This window comes from Meles meles, chromosome 6, assembly GCF_922984935.1.
Source record: "Meles meles chromosome 6, mMelMel3.1 paternal haplotype, whole genome shotgun sequence".
Classification (NCBI taxonomy): domain Eukaryota; kingdom Metazoa; phylum Chordata; class Mammalia; order Carnivora; family Mustelidae; genus Meles; species Meles meles.
In genome coordinates this window covers 24,337,641-24,357,637 of record NC_060071.1, presented here as the reverse complement: position 1 = coordinate 24,357,637, position 19,997 = coordinate 24,337,641, and the positions used below count along the sequence as shown (strand labels likewise).

At 67.2% G+C, this 19,997-nt stretch overlaps 12 non-coding genes across 12 annotated transcripts; all 12 read right to left on the bottom strand.

Moving 5' to 3' along the window:
• Nucleotides 1-1,016: 1,016 nt before the first annotated feature.
• LOC123945393 lies at nt 1,017-1,097 on the bottom strand. The gene has a single exon (XR_006819222.1). It is a non-coding gene; the product is annotated as a small nucleolar RNA SNORD115 (small nucleolar RNA).
• Nucleotides 1,098-2,676: 1,579 nt separating this feature from the next.
• On the bottom strand, nt 2,677-2,757 carry LOC123945570. The gene has a single exon (XR_006819391.1). It is a non-coding gene; the product is annotated as a small nucleolar RNA SNORD115 (small nucleolar RNA).
• Nucleotides 2,758-4,356: 1,599 nt separating this feature from the next.
• LOC123945392 lies at nt 4,357-4,437 on the bottom strand. The gene has a single exon (XR_006819221.1). It is a non-coding gene; the product is annotated as a small nucleolar RNA SNORD115 (small nucleolar RNA).
• Nucleotides 4,438-6,017: 1,580 nt separating this feature from the next.
• LOC123945569 lies at nt 6,018-6,098 on the bottom strand. The gene has a single exon (XR_006819390.1). It is a non-coding gene; the product is annotated as a small nucleolar RNA SNORD115 (small nucleolar RNA).
• Nucleotides 6,099-7,698: 1,600 nt separating this feature from the next.
• LOC123945391 lies at nt 7,699-7,779 on the bottom strand. Its single transcript, XR_006819220.1, has one exon. It is a non-coding gene; the product is annotated as a small nucleolar RNA SNORD115 (small nucleolar RNA).
• A 1,584-nt stretch (nt 7,780-9,363) lies between these two features.
• On the bottom strand, nt 9,364-9,444 carry LOC123945077. Its single transcript, XR_006818998.1, has one exon. It is a non-coding gene; the product is annotated as a small nucleolar RNA SNORD115 (small nucleolar RNA).
• Nucleotides 9,445-11,043: 1,599 nt separating this feature from the next.
• Nucleotides 11,044-11,124, bottom strand: LOC123945390. Its single transcript, XR_006819219.1, has one exon. It is a non-coding gene; the product is annotated as a small nucleolar RNA SNORD115 (small nucleolar RNA).
• Nucleotides 11,125-12,703: 1,579 nt separating this feature from the next.
• LOC123945568 lies at nt 12,704-12,784 on the bottom strand. The gene has a single exon (XR_006819389.1). It is a non-coding gene; the product is annotated as a small nucleolar RNA SNORD115 (small nucleolar RNA).
• Nucleotides 12,785-14,384: 1,600 nt separating this feature from the next.
• Nucleotides 14,385-14,465, bottom strand: LOC123945389. Its single transcript, XR_006819218.1, has one exon. It is a non-coding gene; the product is annotated as a small nucleolar RNA SNORD115 (small nucleolar RNA).
• A 1,584-nt stretch (nt 14,466-16,049) lies between these two features.
• On the bottom strand, nt 16,050-16,130 carry LOC123945053. Its single transcript, XR_006818975.1, has one exon. It is a non-coding gene; the product is annotated as a small nucleolar RNA SNORD115 (small nucleolar RNA).
• Nucleotides 16,131-17,729: 1,599 nt separating this feature from the next.
• On the bottom strand, nt 17,730-17,810 carry LOC123945388. Its single transcript, XR_006819217.1, has one exon. It is a non-coding gene; the product is annotated as a small nucleolar RNA SNORD115 (small nucleolar RNA).
• Nucleotides 17,811-19,389: 1,579 nt separating this feature from the next.
• On the bottom strand, nt 19,390-19,470 carry LOC123945567. The gene has a single exon (XR_006819388.1). It is a non-coding gene; the product is annotated as a small nucleolar RNA SNORD115 (small nucleolar RNA).
• Between the last annotated feature and the right edge of the window lie 527 nt (nt 19,471-19,997).

Below are 19,997 nucleotides of genomic sequence, written 5' to 3'. Positions count from 1 at the left end.
CCAGGGCTCCCCCACGGCCGAGCGGGGAAAGCCAGGTCACTCTCCACCACGGCAGCAAGGCACACCGCCCGCTGGCCGCTCTGGACGAGGGACCTGACTCGGCCCGTGCAGTGCCGCTTCACCACGACCCTATCCCGGGTGCTTGAGAGTCTCAGGTGAGAGGCTGAGCCCCAACGGCTGCTGTGGCCTGGGACGTGCAGTTTCTGCCCCCCGCCCCAGTGGAACCGTGCCGTCTGGCCAGCTCAACGAATCCTCGTGGGCTCTTCGGAAGTGGCCTCCCGGGGCCCCAAACGCCTTGGTCGTCTGCAGGACGGGACAGGAGCTCGGGCCAGTGCAGCCCGCAGAAACCTGCCATGGGCCGGGCCTTGAGCAACAAGGTGTTGCTCAAGGGCACAGTGGCCTCCGAGACCACGGGTCTCACGTCCACTCCCTTTCTGGGCCCCCCGGACACGCCGCAATTGATCAGGAGGCCTCGGGTGCACCTGGGCCTTGGGCGGCCAGCCCGCGCTTTCCAGGCCTTGTCAGCCCCCCGGCCCCCGTTTCGCGATCCCTGCCCCTGGGATGGCTCAGGGGCACACGCTCACGGGGACTTCGGTGCCGTCCGGACAATGAGGACCCGCATCCCCAGCCCAGGCCCAGCTGCGGAGTCCCTGCTGGGGTCCCCGCTTCCCGATGCCAGGCCAAGGGGTCTGGGGCCTTCCTCGGAGCCCAGAGGCTTCCGCTCACCTCTCCTGGTGGGAGACGCGCCAAGAACCTTGCCAGCCAGGCCCGCTGAAAGACACAAGGACACAAGGGTGGCTAAGCCCTGGCTCTCGGGCAGCTGTCCGGGGAAGAGGCCTGGGTCGGTAGACCAGCTGGAACGCCAGAACACCCCGTCGGCACCCGCAGGTGCACCGACGTCCGGGGGCCACAGCAGAGAGCCTCGAGAGGTGGTTCTCCTCCCGCGGCCACCTGCAGCGCACCCTCACTGCCCCGACGCTCTGGGGGAGGCTGACCCCGGCACGGTCCCCTGCCTTGGGCCTCAGCGTAATCCTATTGAGCATGATTTTTAGGTCATCATCGCTCTTCGAGACCATATGAGTTCTCATCATTGACCCAAGCACGCCCGAGGCGACGCGGGAGGTCCCCTACCACCCAGAAGCTGCTTACCGAGGCTGCTCTCAGGACAGCGCCATACCCCGGCTTCCTGAGGCATGGGACCTGGCGGCGGGGCTGGGCGATGCAAGACTTGGTGGTCAGGGCCAGATCCTCGCTTGGGGATGGGGGCCTAAGGAGGGAGGGGGAGGCCGGCCGTCGGAACGGCGTGCTCGCTGGCCCGTGCCATGCCGCCAAGAACTCTCCAGCCCGAAGCCCTGGCCGGTGCTGTCCAGGCGGGCGGCTGACCCACCCAGGGCTCGGGTCCGCGGGCAAGGGGCAGGACACAAGGGACCCGCTGCCCATCCCTGGCCTTCCCAAATCCACGGAGATCCGGGCCCCCGTGGGAGCCTCCCCTTGCTAGGAAAGGCCCCAGAGCATGGCCTGGAGCACAGGGATTTCCAGTGCTCCTCCGATGTCTGTCGGGGCCCCAAGCAAAGCGTGGCGCACCCGGACGTGAGGGCCCGAAGGACGCCTTCCCACACATGGGGACCGCGGTGGTCTAGGGACCCGGGCCCTGGCACTCGCAGCCAACGGTGGCCCCCAGGCCCTGATCGCCCAGGGCGAAAAAGGGAATCGCGTCTCACCGTCTCCCACCAAGCAGCGCAAGGCAGGAGACCGCGGCCCGCCCTGCAGGAGGGTCCTGACTCTCCCCTTGTGGCGGCGCTTCCTCTGGGGGCCTCAGAGGACCGGCTCAGCCCCATGGCCTGCTGTGGCCCGGGGCTCGCCACTCTTCCCCTGGGCCAGGGAACCCTTGCTGACTCGGGAAATCGGAGGAAACATTCCAAGGCTGTACTTCAGCAGCCTCCCAGGCTCTGTTTACACTTGGGCGTCTGCTGCATTCTTCATGAGCTCTGCCCTCTCCAGCCCCAGACCCATCGGCTGGGGTGACTCGAGCGACAACCACTCGCTGAAGGGGACAGAGGGCCCTGACACCAAGGGACTCACGTCCGCTCTCTTCTCGGGCGCACAGGACACAGCTGGACGTACAAGGAGGCCTCAGGTCCATGTGGGACGACGGCGGCATGCCCCCAGCCCCCAGTCGTTGCCAGTGACCTGGCCCAACTTTCCCATTCCCTGCACGTGGGATTGCTGAAGGGCGGCTGTGCATGGGCAGGTCCACGCTGTGTGGGCCACCACAGCCCCCATCCCTAGCACAGTGCTGGAGCCGGGGCCCGTGCGGGGATCCGGGCTCCGCGGACAATGCCCATGGCGCCTGGCATCTCCCTGCAGGCCCAGAGTCTTCCACTCACCTCTCTTGGGTCATGCCACACCAAGTTCCGGCCCCCGAGGCCCGCTGAAAGACACAAGGGGCAACGGTCTCCTAAGCAATGGCACCGAGGGAGCTGTCCTGCGAGGTGGATTGGGTCCGGAGGCCGGGCGGAACGCCTCACGACCTCGAGCGGACCCCTGACGGGCACAGACAGCCAGGGCCAGCACGGGGAGCCCCGAGGGTACGATGGCCTCACGCCCACAACTGCGGCGCACCTCCAGGGTCCCCAGGGTCTGGGGGAGGCTGATCCCGGCACAGACGCCTGTCTTGGGCCTCAGCGTAATCCTATTGAGCATGATTTTTAGGTCATCATCGCTCTTCGAGACCACTTGAGTTCTCATCACTGACCCAAGCAAGCTGGTGGCGATGCGTGCGGCCTCGGGGCACCCCGAAGCTGCTTACCGGGGCTGCATTCCGCACCGCGTCCATGCCCCCGGGTCCTGAGACGTGAGACCTCTGGGCAGGGCGGGGCCAAGCAAGACGTGCTCATCTGGGCGAGCTTCTCGATTGTGGATGGGTTTCTAAGGAGAGACGGAGAGACCAGCTGTCCAAACGTCCTGGTCTGAAGCGCCTGCCGTGCGGCCCAGGGCCCCCTTTCCCGGAGTCCTGGCCACTGGGGGCCCGGCAGAGTTCGGAGCCAAGCATGGCAGGTGTCCGCCAGGAAGGAGCCGGGCCCAAGGGCCCGGCTGCCCTTTCCGGGGCATCCCAAAGCAATGGAGACCGTGGTCCCTGTGGGAGCCCAGCCTTCTGGAGAACGGCCCCTGACCATGGCATGGACCACAGGGCTTTGGCCGGGTCCCCGCTGTCTCCCGGAGTGGCGAGCCAAGAGCGGCGGCCCGGGAGGTTTGGCCAGGACGCCGCCCACCCTCTCCTGGAGCCACCTGGGAGCCAAGGACCTGAGCCCCTGCCCGGGAAGCCAAAGGTTGCCGGGGCCCAGGGCTCCCCCACGGCCGAGCGGGGAAAGCCAGGTCACTCTCCACCACGGCAGCAAGGCACACCGCCCGCTGGCCGCTCTGGACGAGGGACCTGACTCGGCCCGTGCAGTGCCGCTTCACCACGACCCTATCCCGGGTGCTTGAGAGTCTCAGGTGAGAGGCTGAGCCCCAACGGCTGCTGTGGCCTGGGACGTGCAGTTTCTGCCCCCCGCCCCAGTGGAACCGTGCCGTCTGGCCAGCTCAACGAATCCTCGTGGGCTCTTCGGAAGTGGCCTCCCGGGGCCCCAAACGCCTTGGTCGTCTGCAGGACGGGACAGGAGCTCGGGCCAGTGCAGCCCGCAGAAACCTGCCATGGGCCGGGCCTTGAGCAACAAGGTGTTGCTCAAGGGCACAGTGGCCTCCGAGACCACGGGTCTCACGTCCACTCCCTTTCTGGGCCCCCCGGACACGCCGCAATTGATCAGGAGGCCTCGGGTGCACCTGGGCCTTGGGCGGCCAGCCCGCGCTTTCCAGGCCTTGTCAGCCCCCCGGCCCCCGTTTCGCGATCCCTGCCCCTGGGATGGCTCAGGGGCACACGCTCACGGGGACTTCGGTGCCGTCCGGACAATGAGGACCCGCATGCCCAGCCCAGGCCCAGCTGCGGAGTCCCTGCTGGGGTCCCCGCTTCCCGATGCCAGGCCAAGGGGTCTGGGGCCTCCCTCGGAGCCCAGAGGCTTCCGCTCACCTCTCCTGGTGGGAGACGCGCCAAGAACCTTGCCAGCCAGGCCCGCTGAAAGACACAAGGACACAAGGGTGGCTAAGCCCTGGCTCTCGGGCAGCTGTCCGGGGAAGAGGCCTGGGTCGGTAGACCAGCTGGAACGCCAGAACACCCCGTCGGCACCCGCAGGTGCACCGACGTCCGGGGGCCACAGCAGAGAGCCTCGAGAGGTGGTTCTCCTCCCGCGGCCACCTGCAGCGCACCCTCACTGCCCCGACGCTCTGGGGGAGGCTGACCCCGGCACGGTCCCCTGCCTTGGGCCTCAGCGTAATCCTATTGAGCATGATTTTTAGGTCATCATCGCTCTTCGAGACCATATGAGTTCTCATCATTGACCCAAGCACGCCCGAGGCGACGCGGGAGGTCCCCTACCACCCAGAAGCTGCTTACCGAGGCTGCTCTCAGGACAGCGCCATACCCCGGCTTCCTGAGGCATGGGACCTGGCGGCGGGGCTGGGCGATGCAAGACTTGGTGGTCAGGGCCAGATCCTCGCTTGGGGATGGGGGCCTAAGGAGGGAGGGGGAGGCCGGCCGTCGGAACGGCGTGCTCGCTGGCCCGTGCCATGCCGCCAAGAACTCTCCAGCCCGAAGCCCTGGCCGGTGCTGTCCAGGCGGGCGGCTGACCCACCCAGGGCTCGGGTCCGCGGGCAAGGGGCAGGACACAAGGGACCCGCTGCCCATCCCTGGCCTTCCCAAATCCACGGAGATCCGGGCCCCCGTGGGAGCCTCCCCTTGCTAGGAAAGGCCCCAGAGCATGGCCTGGAGCACAGGGATTTCCAGTGCTCCTCCGATGTCTGTCGGGGCCCCAAGCAAAGCGTGGCGCACCCGGACGTGAGGGCCCGAAGGACGCCTTCCCACACATGGGGACCGCGGTGGTCTAGGGACCCGGGCCCTGGCACTCGCAGCCAACGGTGGCCCCCAGGCCCTGATCGCCCAGGGCGAAAAAGGGAATCGCGTCTCACCGTCTCCCACCAAGCAGCGCAAGGCAGGAGACCGCGGCCCGCCCTGCAGGAGGGTCCTGACTCTCCCCTTGTGGCGGCGCTTCCTCTGGGGGCCTCAGAGGACCGGCTCAGCCCCATGGCCTGCTGTGGCCCGGGGCTCGCCACTCTTCCCCTGGGCCAGGGAACCCTTGCTGACTCGGGAAATCGGAGGAAACATTCCAAGGCTGTACTTCAGCAGCCTCCCAGGCTCTGTTTACACTTGGGCGTCTGCTGCATTCTTCATGAGCTCTGCCCTCTCCAGCCCCAGACCCATCGGCTGGGGTGACTCGAGCGACAACCACTCGCTGAAGGGGACAGAGGGCCCTGACACCAAGGGACTCACGTCCGCTCTCTTCTCGGGCGCACAGGACACAGCTGGACGTACAAGGAGGCCTCAGGTCCATGTGGGACGACGGCGGCATGCCCCCAGCCCCCAGTCGTTGCCAGTGACCTGGCCCAACTTTCCCATTCCCTGCACGTGGGATTGCTGAAGGGCGGCTGTGCATGGGCAGGTCAACGCTGTGTGGGCCACCACAGCCCCCATCCCTAGCACAGTGCTGGAGCCGGGGCCCGTGCGGGGATCCGGGCTCCGCGGACAATGCCCATGGCGCCTGGCATCTCCCTGCAGGCCCAGAGTCTTCCACTCACCTCTCTTGGGTCACGCCGCACCAAGTTCCGGCCCCCGAGGCCCGCTGAAAGACACAAGGGGCAACGGTCTCCTAAGCAATGGCACCGAGGGAGCTGTCCTGCGAGGTGGATTGGGTCCGGAGGCCGGGCGGAACGCCTCACGACCTCGAGCGGACCCCTGACGGGCACAGACAGGCCAGGGCCAGCACGGGGAGCCCCGAGGGTACGATGGCCTCACGCCCACAACTGCGGCGCACCTCCAGGGTCCCCAGGGTCTGGGGGAGGCTGATCCCGGCACAGACGCCTGTCTTGGGCCTCAGCGTAATCCTATTGAGCATGATTTTTAGGTCATCATCGCTCTTCGAGACCACTTGAGTTCTCATCACTGACCCAAGCAAGCTGGTGGCGATGCGTGCGGCCTCGGGGCACCCCGAAGCTGCTTACCGGGGCTGCATTCCACACCGCGTCCATGCCCCCGGGTCCTGAGACGTGAGACCTCTGGGCAGGGCGGGGCCAAGCAAGACGTGCTCATCTGGGCGAGCTTCTCGATTGTGGATGGGTTTCTAAGGAGAGACGGAGAGACCAGCTGTCCAAACGTCCTGGTCTGAAGCGCCTGCCGTGCGGCCCAGGGCCCCCTTTCCCGGAGTCCTGGCCACTGGGGGCCCGGCAGAGTTCGGAGCCTAGCATGGCAGGTGTCCGCCAGGAAGGAGCCGGGCCCAAGGGCCCGGCTGCCCTTTCCGGGGCATCCCAAAGCAATGGAGACCGTGGTCCCTGTGGGAGCCCAGCCTTCTGGAGAACGGCCCCTGACCATGGCATGGACCACAGGGCTTTGGCCCGGTCCCCGCTGTCTCCCGGAGTGGCGAGCCAAGAGCGGCGGCCCGGGAGGTTTGGCCAGGACGCCGCCCACCCTCTCCTGGAGCCACCTGGGAGCCAAGGACCTGAGCCCCTGCCCGGGAAGCCAAAGGTTGCCGGGGCCCAGGGCTCCCCCACGGCCGAGCGGGGAAAGCCAGGTCACTCTCCACCACGGCAGCAAGGCACACCGCCCGCTGGCCGCTCTGGACGAGGGACCTGACTCGGCCCGTGCAGTGCCGCTTCACCACGACCCTATCCCGGGTGCTTGAGAGTCTCAGGTGAGAGGCTGAGCCCCAACGGCTGCTGTGGCCTGGGACGTGCAGTTTCTGCCCCCCGCCCCAGTGGAACCGTGCCGTCTGGCCAGCTCAACGAATCCTCGTGGGCTCTTCGGAAGTGGCCTCCCGGGGCCCCAAACGCCTTGGTCGTCTGCAGGACGGGACAGGAGCTCGGGCCAGTGCAGCCCGCAGAAACCTGCCATGGGCCGGGCCTTGAGCAACAAGGTGTTGCTCAAGGGCACAGTGGCCTCCGAGACCACGGGTCTCACGTCCACTCCCTTTCTGGGCCCCCCGGACACGCCGCAATTGATCAGGAGGCCTCGGGTGCACCTGGGCCTTGGGCGGCCAGCCCGCGCTTTCCAGGCCTTGTCAGCCCCCCGGCCCACGTTTCGCGATCCCTGCCCCTGGGATGGCTCAGGGGCACACGTTCACGGGGACTTTGGTGCCGTCTGGACAATGAGGACCCGCATCCCCAGCCCAGGCCCAGCTGCGGAGTCCCTGCTGGGGTCCCCGCTTCCCGATGCCAGGCCAAGGGGTCTGGGGCCTCCCTCGGAGCTCAGAGGCTTCCGCTCACCTCTCCTGGTGGGAGACGCGCCAAGATCCTTTGCCAGCCAGGCCCGCTGAAAGACACAAGGACACAAGGGTGGCTAAGCCCTGGCTCTCGGGCAGCTGTCCGGGGAAGAGGCCTGGGTCGGTAGACCAGCTGGAACGCCAGAACACCCCGTCGGCACCCGCAGGTGCACCGACGTCCGGGGGCCACAGCAGAGAGCCTCAAGAGGTGGTTCTCCTCCCCCGGCCACCTGCAGCGCACCCTCACTGCCCCGACGCTCTGGGGGAGGCTGACCCCGGCACGGTCCCCTGCCTTGGGCCTCAGCGTAATCCTATTGAGCATGATTTTTAGGTCATCATCGCTCTTCGAGACCATATGAGTTCTCATCATTGACCCAAGCACGCCCGAGGCGACGCGGGAGGTCCCCTACCACCCAGAAGCTGCTTACCGAGGCTGCTCTCAGGACAGCGCCATACCCCGGCTTCCTGAGGCATGGGACCTGGCGGCGGGGCTGGGCGATGCAAGACTTGGTGGTCAGGGCCAGATCTTCGCTTGGGGATGGGGGCCTAAGGAGAGAGGGGCAGGCCGGCCGTCGGAACGGCGTGCTCGCTGGCCCGTGCCATGCCGCCAAGAACTCTCCAGCCCGAAGCCCTGGCCGGTGCTGTCCAGGCGGGCGGCTGACCCACCCAGGGCTCGGGTCCGCGGGCAAGGGGCAGGACACAAGGGACCCGCTGCCCATCCCTGGCCTTCCCAAATCCACGGAGATCCGGGCCCCCGTGGGAGCCTCCCCTTGCTAGGAAAGGCCCCAGAGCATGGCCTGGAGCACAGGGATTTCCAGTGCTCCCCCGATGTCTGCCGGGGCCCCAAGCAAAGCGTGGTGCACCTCGACGTAAGGGCCCGAATGACGCCTTCCCACACATGGGGACCGCGGTGGTCTAGGGACCCGGGCCCTGGCACTCGCAGCCAACGGTGGCCCCCAGGCCCTGATCGCCCAGGGCGAAAAAGGGAATCGCGTCTCACCGTCTCCCACCAAGCAGCGCAAGGCAGGAGACCGCGGCCCGCCCTGCAGGAGGGTCCTGACTCTCCCCTTGTGGCGGCGCTTCCTCTGGGGGCCTCAGAGGACAGGCTCAGCCCCATGGCCTGCTGTGGCCCGGGGCTCGCCACTCTTCCCCTGGGCCAGGGAACCCTTGCTGACTCGGGAAATCGGAGGAAACATTCCAGGGCTGTACTTCAGCAGCCTCCCAGGCTCTGCTTACACTTGGGCGTCTGCTGCATTCTTCATGAGCTCTGCCCTCTCCAGCCCTCTCCAGAACCATCGGCTGGGGTGACTCGAGCGACAACCACTCGCTGAAGGGGACAGAGGGCCCTGACACCAAGGGACTCACGTCCGCTCTCTTCTCGGGCGCACAGGACACAGCTGGACGTACAAGGAGGCCTCAGGTCCATGTGGGACGACGGCGGCATGCCCCCAGCCCCCAGTCGTTGCCAGTGACCTGGCCCAACTTTCCCATTCCCTGCACGTGGGATTGCTGAAGGGCGGCTGTGCATGGGCAGGTCAACGCTGTGTGGGCCACCACAGCCCCCATCCCTAGCACAGTGCTGGAGCCGGGGCCCGTGCGGGGATCCGGGCTCCGCGGACAATGCCCATGGCGCCTGGCATCTCCCTGCAGGCCCAGAGTCTTCCACTCACCTCTCTTGGGTCACGCCACACCAAGTTCCGGCCCCCGAGGCCCGCTGAAAGACACAAGGGGCAACGGTCTCCTAAGCAATGGCACCGAGGGAGCTGTCCTGCGAGGTGGATTGGGTCCGGAGGCCGGGCGGAACGCCTCACGACCTCGAGCGGACCCCTGACGGGCACAGACAGGCCAGGGCCAGCACGGGGAGCCCCGAGGGTACGATGGCCTCACGCCCACAACTGCGGCGCACCTCCAGGGTCCCCAGGGTCTGGGGGAGGCTGATCCCGGCACAGACGCCTGTCTTGGGCCTCAGCATAATCCTATTGAGCATGATTTTTAGGTCATCATCGCTCTTCGAGTCCACTTGAGTTCTCATCACTGACCCAAGCAAGCTGGTGGCGATGCGTGCGGCCTCGGGGCACCCCGAAGCTGCTTACCGGGGCTGCATTCCGCACCGCGTCCATGCCCCCGGGTCCTGAGACGTGAGACCTCTGGGCAGGGCGGGGCCAAGCAAGACGTGCTCATCTGGGCGAGCTTCTCGATTGTGGATGGGTTTCTAAGGAGAGACGGAGAGACCAGCTGTCCAAACGTCCTGGTCTGAAGCGCCTGCCATGCGGCCCAGGGCCCCCTTTCCCGGAGTCCTGGCCACTGGGGGCCCGGCAGAGTTCGGAGCCAAGCATGGCAGGTGTCCGCCAGGAAGGAGCCGGGCCCAAGGGCCCGGCTGCCCTTTCCGGGGCATCCCAAAGCAATGGAGACCGTGGTCCCTGTGGGAGCCCAGCCTTCTGGAGAACGGCCCCTGACCATGGCATGGACCACAGGGCTTTGGCCGGGTCCCCGCTGTCTCCCGGAGTGGCGAGCCAAGAGCGGCGGCCCGGGAGGTTTGGCCAGGACGCCGCCCACCCTCTCCTGGAGCCACCTGGGAGCCAAGGACCTGAGCCCCTGCCCGGGAAGCCAAAGGTTGCCGGGGCCCAGGGCTCCCCCACGGCCGAGCGGGGAAAGCCAGGTCACTCTCCACCACGGCAGCAAGGCACACCGCCCGCTGGCCGCTCTGGACGAGGGACCTGACTCGGCCCGTGCAGTGCCGCTTCACCACGACCCTATCCCGGGTGCTTGAGAGTCTCAGGTGAGAGGCTGAGCCCCAACGGCTGCTGTGGCCTGGGACGTGCAGTTTCTGCCCCCCGCCCCAGTGGAACCGTGCCGTCTGGCCAGCTCAACGAATCCTCGTGGGCTCTTCGGAAGTGGCCTCCCGGGGCCCCAAACGCCTTGGTCGTCTGCAGGACGGGACAGGAGCTCGGGCCAGTGCAGCCCGCAGAAACCTGCCATGGGCCGGGCCTTGAGCAACAAGGTGTTGCTCAAGGGCACAGTGGCCTCCGAGACCACGGGTCTCACGTCCACTCCCTTTCTGGGCCCCCCGGACACGCCGCAATTGATCAGGAGGCCTCGGGTGCACCTGGGCCTTGGGCGGCCAGCCCGCGCTTTCCAGGCCTTGTCAGCCCCCCGGCCCACGTTTCGCGATCCCTGCCCCTGGGATGGCTCAGGGGCACACGCTCACGGGGACTTCGGTGCCGTCCGGACAATGAGGACCCGCATCCCCAGCCCAGGCCCAGCTGCGGAGTCCCTGCTGGGGTCCCCGCTTCCCGATGCCAGGCCAAGGGGTCTGGGGCCTTCCTCGGAGCCCAGAGGCTTCCGCTCACCTCTCCTGGTGGGAGACGCGCCAAGAACCTTGCCAGCCAGGCCCGCTGAAAGACACAAGGACACAAGGGTGGCTAAGCCCTGGCTCTCGGGCAGCTGTCCGGGGAAGAGGCCTGGGTCGGTAGACCAGCTGGAACGCCAGAACACCCCGTCGGCACCCGCAGGTGCACCGACGTCCGGGGGCCACAGCAGAGAGCCTTGAGAGGTGGTTCTCCTCCCGCGGCCACCTGCAGCGCACCCTCACTGCCCCGACGCTCTGGGGGAGGCTGACCCCGGCACGGTCCCCTGCCTTGGGCCTCAGCGTAATCCTATTGAGCATGATTTTTAGGTCATCATCGCTCTTCGAGACCATATGAGTTCTCATCATTGACCCAAGCACGCCCGAGGCGACGCGGGAGGTCCCCTACCACCCAGAAGCTGCTTACCGAGGCTGCTCTCAGGACAGCGCCATACCCCGGCTTCCTGAGGCATGGGACCTGGCGGCGGGGCTGGGCGATGCAAGACTTGGTGGTCAGGGCCAGATCCTCGCTTGGGGATGGGGGCCTAAGGAGGGAGGGGGAGGCCGGCCGTCGGAACGGCGTGCTCGCTGGCCCGTGCCATGCCGCCAAGAACTCTCCAGCCCGAAGCCCTGGCCGGTGCTGTCCAGGCGGGCGGCTGACCCACCCAGGGCTCAGGTCCGCGGGCAAGGGGCAGGACACAAGGGACCCGCTGCCCATCCCTGGCCTTCCCAAATCCACGGAGATCCGGGCCCCCGTGGGAGCCTCCCCTTGCTAGGAAAGGCCCCAGAGCATGGCCTGGAGCACAGGGATTTCCAGTGCTCCTCCGATGTCTGTCGGGGCCCCAAGCAAAGCGTGGCGCACCCGGACGTGAGGGCCCGAAGGACGCCTTCCCACACATGGGGACCGCGGTGGTCTAGGGACCCGGGCCCTGGCACTCGCAGCCAACGGTGGCCCCCAGTCCCTGATCGCCCAGGGCGAAAAAGGGAATCGCGTCTCACCGTCTCCCACCAAGCAGCGCAAGGCAGGAGACCGCGGCCCGCCCTGCAGGAGGGTCCTGACTCTCCCCTTGTGGCGGCGCTTCCTCTGGGGGCCTCAGAGGACAGGCTCAGCCCCATGGCCTGCTGTGGCCCGGGGCTCGCCACTCTTCCCCTGGGCCAGGGAACCCTTGCTGACTCGGGAAATCGGAGGAAACATTCCAGGGCTGTACTTCAGCAGCCTCCCAGGCTCTGTTTACACTTGGGCGTCTGCTGCATTCTTCATGAGCTCTGCCCTCTCCAGCCCCAGAACCATCGGCTGGGGTGACTCGAGCGACAACCACTCGCTCAAGGGGACAGAGGGCCCTGACACCAAGGGACTCACGTCCGCTCTCTTCTCGGGCGCACAGGACACAGCTGGACGTACAAGGAGGCCTCAGGTCCATGTGGGACGACGGCGGCATGCCCCCAGCCCCCAGTCGTTGCCAGTGACCTGGCCCAACTTTCCCATTCCCTGCACGTGGGATTGCTGAAGGGCGGCTGTGCATGGGCAGGTCAACGCTGTGTGGGCCACCACAGCCCCCATCCCTAGCACAGTGCTGGAGCCGGGGCCCGTGCGGGGATCCGGGCTCCGCGGACAATGCCCATGGCGCCTGGCATCTCCCTGCAGGCCCAGAGTCTTCCACTCACCTCTCTTGGGTCACGCCGCACCAAGTTCCGGCCCCCGAGGCCTGCTGAAAGACACAAGGGGCAACGGTCTCCTAAGCAATGGCACCGAGGGAGCTGTCCTGCGAGGTGGATTGGGTCCGGAGGCCGGGCGGAACGCCTCACGACCTCGAGCGGACCCCTGACGGGCACAGACAGGCCAGGGCCAGCACGGGGAGCCCCGAGGGTACGATGGCCTCACGCCCACAACTGCGGCGCACCTCCAGGGTCCCCAGGGTCTGGGGGAGGCTGATCCCGGCACAGACGGTGTCTTGGGCCTCAGCGTAATCCTATTGAGCATGATTTTTAGGTCATCATCGCTCTTCGAGACCACTTGAGTTCTCATCACTGACCCAAGCAAGCTGGTGGCGATGCGTGCGGCCTCGGGGCACCCCGAAGCTGCTTACCGGGGCTGCATTCCGCACCGCGTCCATGCCCCCGGGTCCTGAGACGTGAGACCTCTGGGCAGGGCGGGGCCAAGCAAGACGTGCTCATCTGGGCGAGCTTCTCGATTGTGGATGGGTTTCTAAGGAGAGACGGAGAGACCAGCTGTCCAAACGTCCTGGTCTGAAGCGCCTGCCGTGCGGCCCAGGGCCCCCTTTCCCGGAGTCCTGGCCACTGGGGGCCCGGCAGAGTTCGGAGCCAAGCATGGCAGGTGTCCGCCAGGAAGGAGCCGGGCCCAAGGGCCCGGCTGCCCTTTCCGGGGCATCCCAAAGCAATGGAGACCGTGGTCCCTGTGGGAGCCCAGCCTTCTGGAGAACGGCCCCTGACCATGGCATGGACCACAGGGCTTTGGCCGGGTCCCCGCTGTCTCCCGGAGTGGCGAGCCAAGAGCGGCGGCCCGGGAGGTTTGGCCAGGACGCCGCCCACCCTCTCCTGGAGCCACCTGGGAGCCAAGGACCTGAGCCCCTGCCCGGGAAGCCAAAGGTTGCCGGGGCCCAGGGCTCCCCCACGGCCGAGCGGGGAAAGCCAGGTCACTCTCCACCACGGCAGCAAGGCACACCGCCCGCTGGCCGCTCTGGACGAGGGACCTGACTCGGCCCGTGCAGTGCCGCTTCACCACGACCCTATCCCGGGTGCTTGAGAGTCTCAGGTGAGAGGCTGAGCCCCAACGGCTGCTGTGGCCTGGGACGTGCAGTTTCTGCCCCCCGCCCCAGTGGAACCGTGCCGTCTGGCCAGCTCAACGAATCCTCGTGGGCTCTTCGGAAGTGGCCTCCCGGGGCCCCAAACGCCTTGGTCGTCTGCAGGACGGGACAGGAGCTCGGGCCAGTGCAGCCCGCAGAAACCTGCCATGGGCCGGGCCTTGAGCAACAAGGTGTTGCTCAAGGGCACAGTGGCCTCCGAGACCACGGGTCTCACGTCCACTCCCTTTCTGGGCCCCCCGGACACGCCGCAATTGATCAGGAGGCCTCGGGTGCACCTGGGCCTTGGGCGGCCAGCCCGCGCTTTCCAGGCCTTGTCAGCCCCCCGGCCCACGTTTCGCGATCCCTGCCCCTGGGATGGCTCAGGGGCACACGTTCACGGGGACTTTGGTGCCGTCTGGACAATGAGGACCCGCATCCCCAGCCCAGGCCCAGCTGCGGAGTCCCTGCTGGGGTCCCCGCTTCCCGATGCCAGGCCAAGGGGTCTGGGGCCTCCCTCGGAGCCCAGAGGCTTCCGCTCACCTCTCCTGGTGGGAGACGCGCCAAGATCCTTTGCCAGCCAGGCCCGCTGAAAGACACAAGGACACAAGGGTGGCTAAGCCCTGGCTCTCGGGCAGCTGTCCGGGGAAGAGGCCTGGGTCGGTAGACCAGCTGGAACGCCAGAACACCCCGTCGGCACCCGCAGGTGCACCGACGTCCGGGGGCCACAGCAGAGAGCCTCAAGAGGTGGTTCTCCTCCCCCGGCCACCTGCAGCGCACCCTCACTGCCCCGACGCTCTGGGGGAGGCTGACCCCGGCACGGTCCCCTGCCTTGGGCCTCAGCGTAATCCTATTGAGCATGATTTTTAGGTCATCATCGCTCTTCGAGACCATATGAGTTCTCATCATTGACCCAAGCACGCCCGAGGCGACGCGGGAGGTCCCCTACCACCCAGAAGCTGCTTACCGAGGCTGCTCTCAGGACAGCGCCATACCCCGGCTTCCTGAGGCATGGGACCTGGCGGCGGGGCTGGGCGATGCAAGACTTGGTGGTCAGGGCCAGATCTTCGCTTGGGGATGGGGGCCTAAGGAGAGAGGGGGAGGCCGGCCGTCGGAACGGCGTGCTCGCTGGCCCGTGCCATGCCGCCAAGAACTCTCCAGCCCGAAGCCCTGGCCGGTGCTGTCCAGGCGGGCGGCTGACCCACCCAGGGCTCGGGTCCGCGGGCAAGGGGCAGGACACAAGGGACCCGCTGCCCATCCCTGGCCTTCCCAAATCCACGGAGATCCGGGCCCCCGTGGGAGCCTCCCCTTGCTAGGAAAGGCCCCAGAGCATGGCCTGGAGCACAGGGATTTCCAGTGCTCCCCCGATGTCTGCCGGGGCCCCAAGCAAAGCGTGGTGCACCTCGACGTAAGGGCCCGAATGACGCCTTCCCACACATGGGGACCGCGGTGGTCTAGGGACCCGGGCCCTGGCACTCGCAGCCAACGGTGGCCCCCAGGCCCTGATCGCCCAGGGCGAAAAAGGGAATCGCGTCTCACCGTCTCCCACCAAGCAGCGCAAGGCAGGAGACCGCGGCCCGCCCTGCAGGAGGGTCCTGACTCTCCCCTTGTGGCGGCGCTTCCTCTGGGGGCCTCAGAGGACAGGCTCAGCCCCATGGCCTGCTGTGGCCCGGGGCTCGCCACTCTTCCCCTGGGCCAGGGAACCCTTGCTGACTCGGGAAATCGGAGGAAATATTCCAGGGCTGTACTTCAGCAGCCTCCCAGGCTCTGCTTACACTTGGGCGTCTGCTGCATTCTTCATGAGCTCTGCCCTCTCCAGCCCTCTCCAGAACCATCGGCTGGGGTGACTCGAGCGACAACCACTCGCTGAAGGGGACAGAGGGCCCTGACACCAAGGGACTCACGTCCGCTCTCTTCTCGGGCGCACAGGACACAGCTGGACGTACAAGGAGGCCTCAGGTCCATGTGGGACGACGGCGGCATGCCCCCAGCCCCCAGTCGTTGCCAGTGACCTGGCCCAACTTTCCCATTCCCTGCACGTGGGATTGCTGAAGGGCGGCTGTGCATGGGCAGGTCAACGCTGTGTGGGCCACCACAGCCCCCATCCCTAGCACAGTGCTGGAGCCGGGGCCCGTGCGGGGATCCGGGCTCCGCGGACAATGCCCATGGCGCCTGGCATCTCCCTGCAGGCCCAGAGTCTTCCACTCACCTCTCTTGGGTCACGCCACACCAAGTTCCGGCCCCCGAGGCCCGCTGAAAGACACAAGGGGCAACGGTCTCCTAAGCAATGGCACCGAGGGAGCTGTCCTGCGAGGTGGATTGGGTCCGGAGGCCGGGCGGAACGCCTCACGACCTCGAGCGGACCCCTGACGGGCACAGACAGGCCAGGGCCAGCACGGGGAGCCCCGAGGGTACGATGGCCTCACGCCCACAACTGCGGCGCACCTCCAGGGTCCCCAGGGTCTGGGGGAGGCTGATCCCGGCACAGACGCCTGTCTTGGGCCTCAGCGTAATCCTATTGAGCATGATTTTTAGGTCATCATCGCTCTTCGAGTCCACTTGAGTTCTCATCACTGACCCAAGCAAGCTGGTGGCGATGCGTGCGGCCTCGGGGCACCCCGAAGCTGCTTACCGGGGCTGCATTCCGCACAGCGTCCATGCCCCCGGGTCCTGAGACGTGAGACCTCTGGGCAGGGCGGGGCCAAGCAAGACGTGCTCATCTGGGCGAGCTTCTCGATTGTGGATGGGTTTCTAAGGAGAGACGGAGAGACCAGCTGTCCAAACGTCCTGGTCTGAAGCGCCTGCCATGCGGCCCAGGGCCCCCTTTCCCGGAGTCCTGGCCACTGGGGGCCCGGCAGAGTTCGGAGCCAAGCATGGCAGGTGTCCGCCAGGAAGGAGCCGGGCCCAAGGGCCCGGCTGCCCTTTCCGGGGCATCCCAAAGCAATGGAGACCGTGGTCCCTGTGGGAGCCCAGCCTTCTGGAGAACGGCCCCTGACCATGGCATGGACCACAGGGCTTTGGCCGGGTCCCCGCTGTCTCCCGGAGTGTCGAGCCAAGAGCGGCGGCCCGGGAGGTTTGGCCAGGACGCCGCCCACCCTCTCCTGGAGCCACCTGGGAGCCAAGGACCTGAGCCCCTGCCCGGGAAGCCAAAGGTTGCCGGGGCCCAGGGCTCCCCCACGGCCGAGCGGGGAAAGCCAGGTCACTCTCCACCACGGCAGCAAGGCACACCGCCCGCTGGCCGCTCTGGACGAGGGACCTGACTCGGCCCGTGCAGTGCCGCTTCACCACGACCCTATCCCGGGTGCTTGAGAGTCTCAGGTGAGAGGCTGAGCCCCAACGGCTGCTGTGGCCTGGGACGTGCAGTTTCTGCCCCCCGCCCCAGTGGAACCGTGCCGTCTGGCCAGCTCAACGAATCCTCGTGGGCTCTTCGGAAGTGGCCTCCCGGGGCCCCAAACGCCTTGGTCGTCTGCAGGACGGGACAGGAGCTCGGGCCAGTGCAGCCCGCAGAAACCTGCCATGGGCCGGGCCTTGAGCAACAAGGTGTTGCTCAAGGGCACAGTGGCCTCCGAGACCACGGGTCTCACGTCCACTCCCTTTCTGGGCCCCCCGGACACGCCGCAATTGATCAGGAGGCCTCGGGTGCACCTGGGCCTTGGGCGGCCAGCCCGCGCTTTCCAGGCCTTGTCAGCCCCCCGGCCCCCGTTTCGCGATCCCTGCCCCTGGGATGGCTCAGGGGCACACGCTCACGGGGACTTCGGTGCCGTCCGGACAATGAGGACCCGCATCCCCAGCCCAGGCCCAGCTGCGGAGTCCCTGCTGGGGTCCCCGCTTCCCGATGCCAGGCCAAGGGGTCTGGGGCCTTCCTCGGAGCCCAGAGGCTTCCGCTCACCTCTCCTGGTGGGAGACGCGCCAAGAACCTTGCCAGCCAGGCCCGCTGAAAGACACAAGGACACAAGGGTGGCTAAGCCCTGGCTCTCGGGCAGCTGTCCGGGGAAGAGGCCTGGGTCGGTAGACCAGCTGGAACGCCAGAACACCCCGTCGGCACCCGCAGGTGCACCGACGTCCGGGGGCCACAGCAGAGAGCCTCGAGAGGTGGTTCTCCTCCCGCGGCCACCTGCAGCGCACCCTCACTGCCCCGACGCTCTGGGGGAGGCTGACCCCGGCACGGTCCCCTGCCTTGGGCCTCAGCGTAATCCTATTGAGCATGATTTTTAGGTCATCATCGCTCTTCGAGACCATATGAGTTCTCATCATTGACCCAAGCACGCCCGAGGCGACGCGGGAGGTCCCCTACCACCCAGAAGCTGCTTACCGAGGCTGCTCTCAGGACAGCGCCATACCCCGGCTTCCTGAGGCATGGGACCTGGCGGCGGGGCTGGGCGATGCAAGACTTGGTGGTCAGGGCCAGATCCTCGCTTGGGGATGGGGGCCTAAGGAGGGAGGGGGAGGCCGGCCGTCGGAACGGCGTGCTCGCTGGCCCGTGCCATGCCGCCAAGAACTCTCCAGCCCGAAGCCCTGGCCGGTGCTGTCCAGGCGGGCGGCTGACCCACCCAGGGCTCAGGTCCGCGGGCAAGGGGCAGGACACAAGGGACCCGCTGCCCATCCCTGGCCTTCCCAAATCCACGGAGATCCGGGCCCCCGTGGGAGCCTCCCCTTGCTAGGAAAGGCCCCAGAGCATGGCCTGGAGCACAGGGATTTCCAGTGCTCCTCCGATGTCTGTCGGGGCCCCAAGCAAAGCGTGGCGCACCCGGACGTGAGGGCCCGAAGGACGCCTTCCCACACATGGGGACCGCGGTGGTCTAGGGACCCGGGCCCTGGCACTCGCAGCCAACGGTGGCCCCCAGTCCCTGATCGCCCAGGGCGAAAAAGGGAATCGCGTCTCACCGTCTCCCACCAAGCAGCGCAAGGCAGGAGACCGCGGCCCGCCCTGCAGGAGGGTCCTGACTCTCCCCTTGTGGCGGCGCTTCCTCTGGGGGCCTCAGAGGACAGGCTCAGCCCCATGGCCTGCTGTGGCCCGGGGCTCGCCACTCTTCCCCTGGGCCAGGGAACCCTTGCTGACTCGGGAAATCGGAGGAAACATTCCAGGGCTGTACTTCAGCAGCCTCCCAGGCTCTGTTTACACTTGGGCGTCTGCTGCATTCTTCATGAGCTCTGCCCTCTCCAGCCCCAGAACCATCGGCTGGGGTGACTCGAGCGACAACCACTCGCTCAAGGGGACAGAGGGCCCTGACACCAAGGGACTCACGTCCGCTCTCTTCTCGGGCGCACAGGACACAGCTGGACGTACAAGGAGGCCTCAGGTCCATGTGGGACGACGGCGGCATGCCCCCAGCCCCCAGTCGTTGCCAGTGACCTGGCCCAACTTTCCCATTCCCTGCACGTGGGATTGCTGAAGGGCGGCTGTGCATGGGCAGGTCAACGCTGTGTGGGCCACCACAGCCCCCATCCCTAGCACAGTGCTGGAGCCGGGGCCCGTGCGGGGATCCGGGCTCCGCGGACAATGCCCATGGCGCCTGGCATCTCCCTGCAGGCCCAGAGTCTTCCACTCACCTCTCTTGGGTCATGCCACACCAAGTTCCGGCCCCCGAGGCCCGCTGAAAGACACAAGGGGCAACGGTCTCCTAAGCAATGGCACCGAGGGAGCTGTCCTGCGAGGTGGATTGGGTCCGGAGGCCGGGCGGAACGCCTCACGACCTCGAGCGGACCCCTGACGGGCACAGACAGCCAGGGCCAGCACGGGGAGCCCCGAGGGTACGATGGCCTCACGCCCACAACTGCGGCGCACCTCCAGGGTCCCCAGGGTCTGGGGGAGGCTGATCCCGGCACAGACGCCTGTCTTGGGCCTCAGCGTAATCCTATTGAGCATGATTTTTAGGTCATCATCGCTCTTCGAGACCACTTGAGTTCTCATCACTGACCCAAGCAAGCTGGTGGCGATGCGTGCGGCCTCGGGGCACCCCGAAGCTGCTTACCGGGGCTGCATTCCGCACCGCGTCCATGCCCCCGGGTCCTGAGACGTGAGACCTCTGGGCAGGGCGGGGCCAAGCAAGACGTGCTCATCTGGGCGAGCTTCTCGATTGTGGATGGGTTTCTAAGGAGAGACGGAGAGACCAGCTGTCCAAACGTCCTGGTCTGAAGCGCCTGCCGTGCGGCCCAGGGCCCCCTTTCCCGGAGTCCTGGCCACTGGGGGCCCGGTAGAGTTCGGAGCCAAGCATGGCAGGTGTCCGCCAGGAAGGAGCCGGGCCCAAGGGCCCGGCTGCCCTTTCCGGGGCATCCCAAAGCAATGGAGACCGTGGTCCCTGTGGGAGCCCAGCCTTCTGGAGAACGGCCCCTGACCATGGCATGGACCACAGGGCTTTGGCCGGGTCCCCGCTGTCTCCCGGAGTGGCGAGCCAAGAGCGGCGGCCCGGGAGGTTTGGCCAGGACGCCGCCCACCCTCTCCTGGAG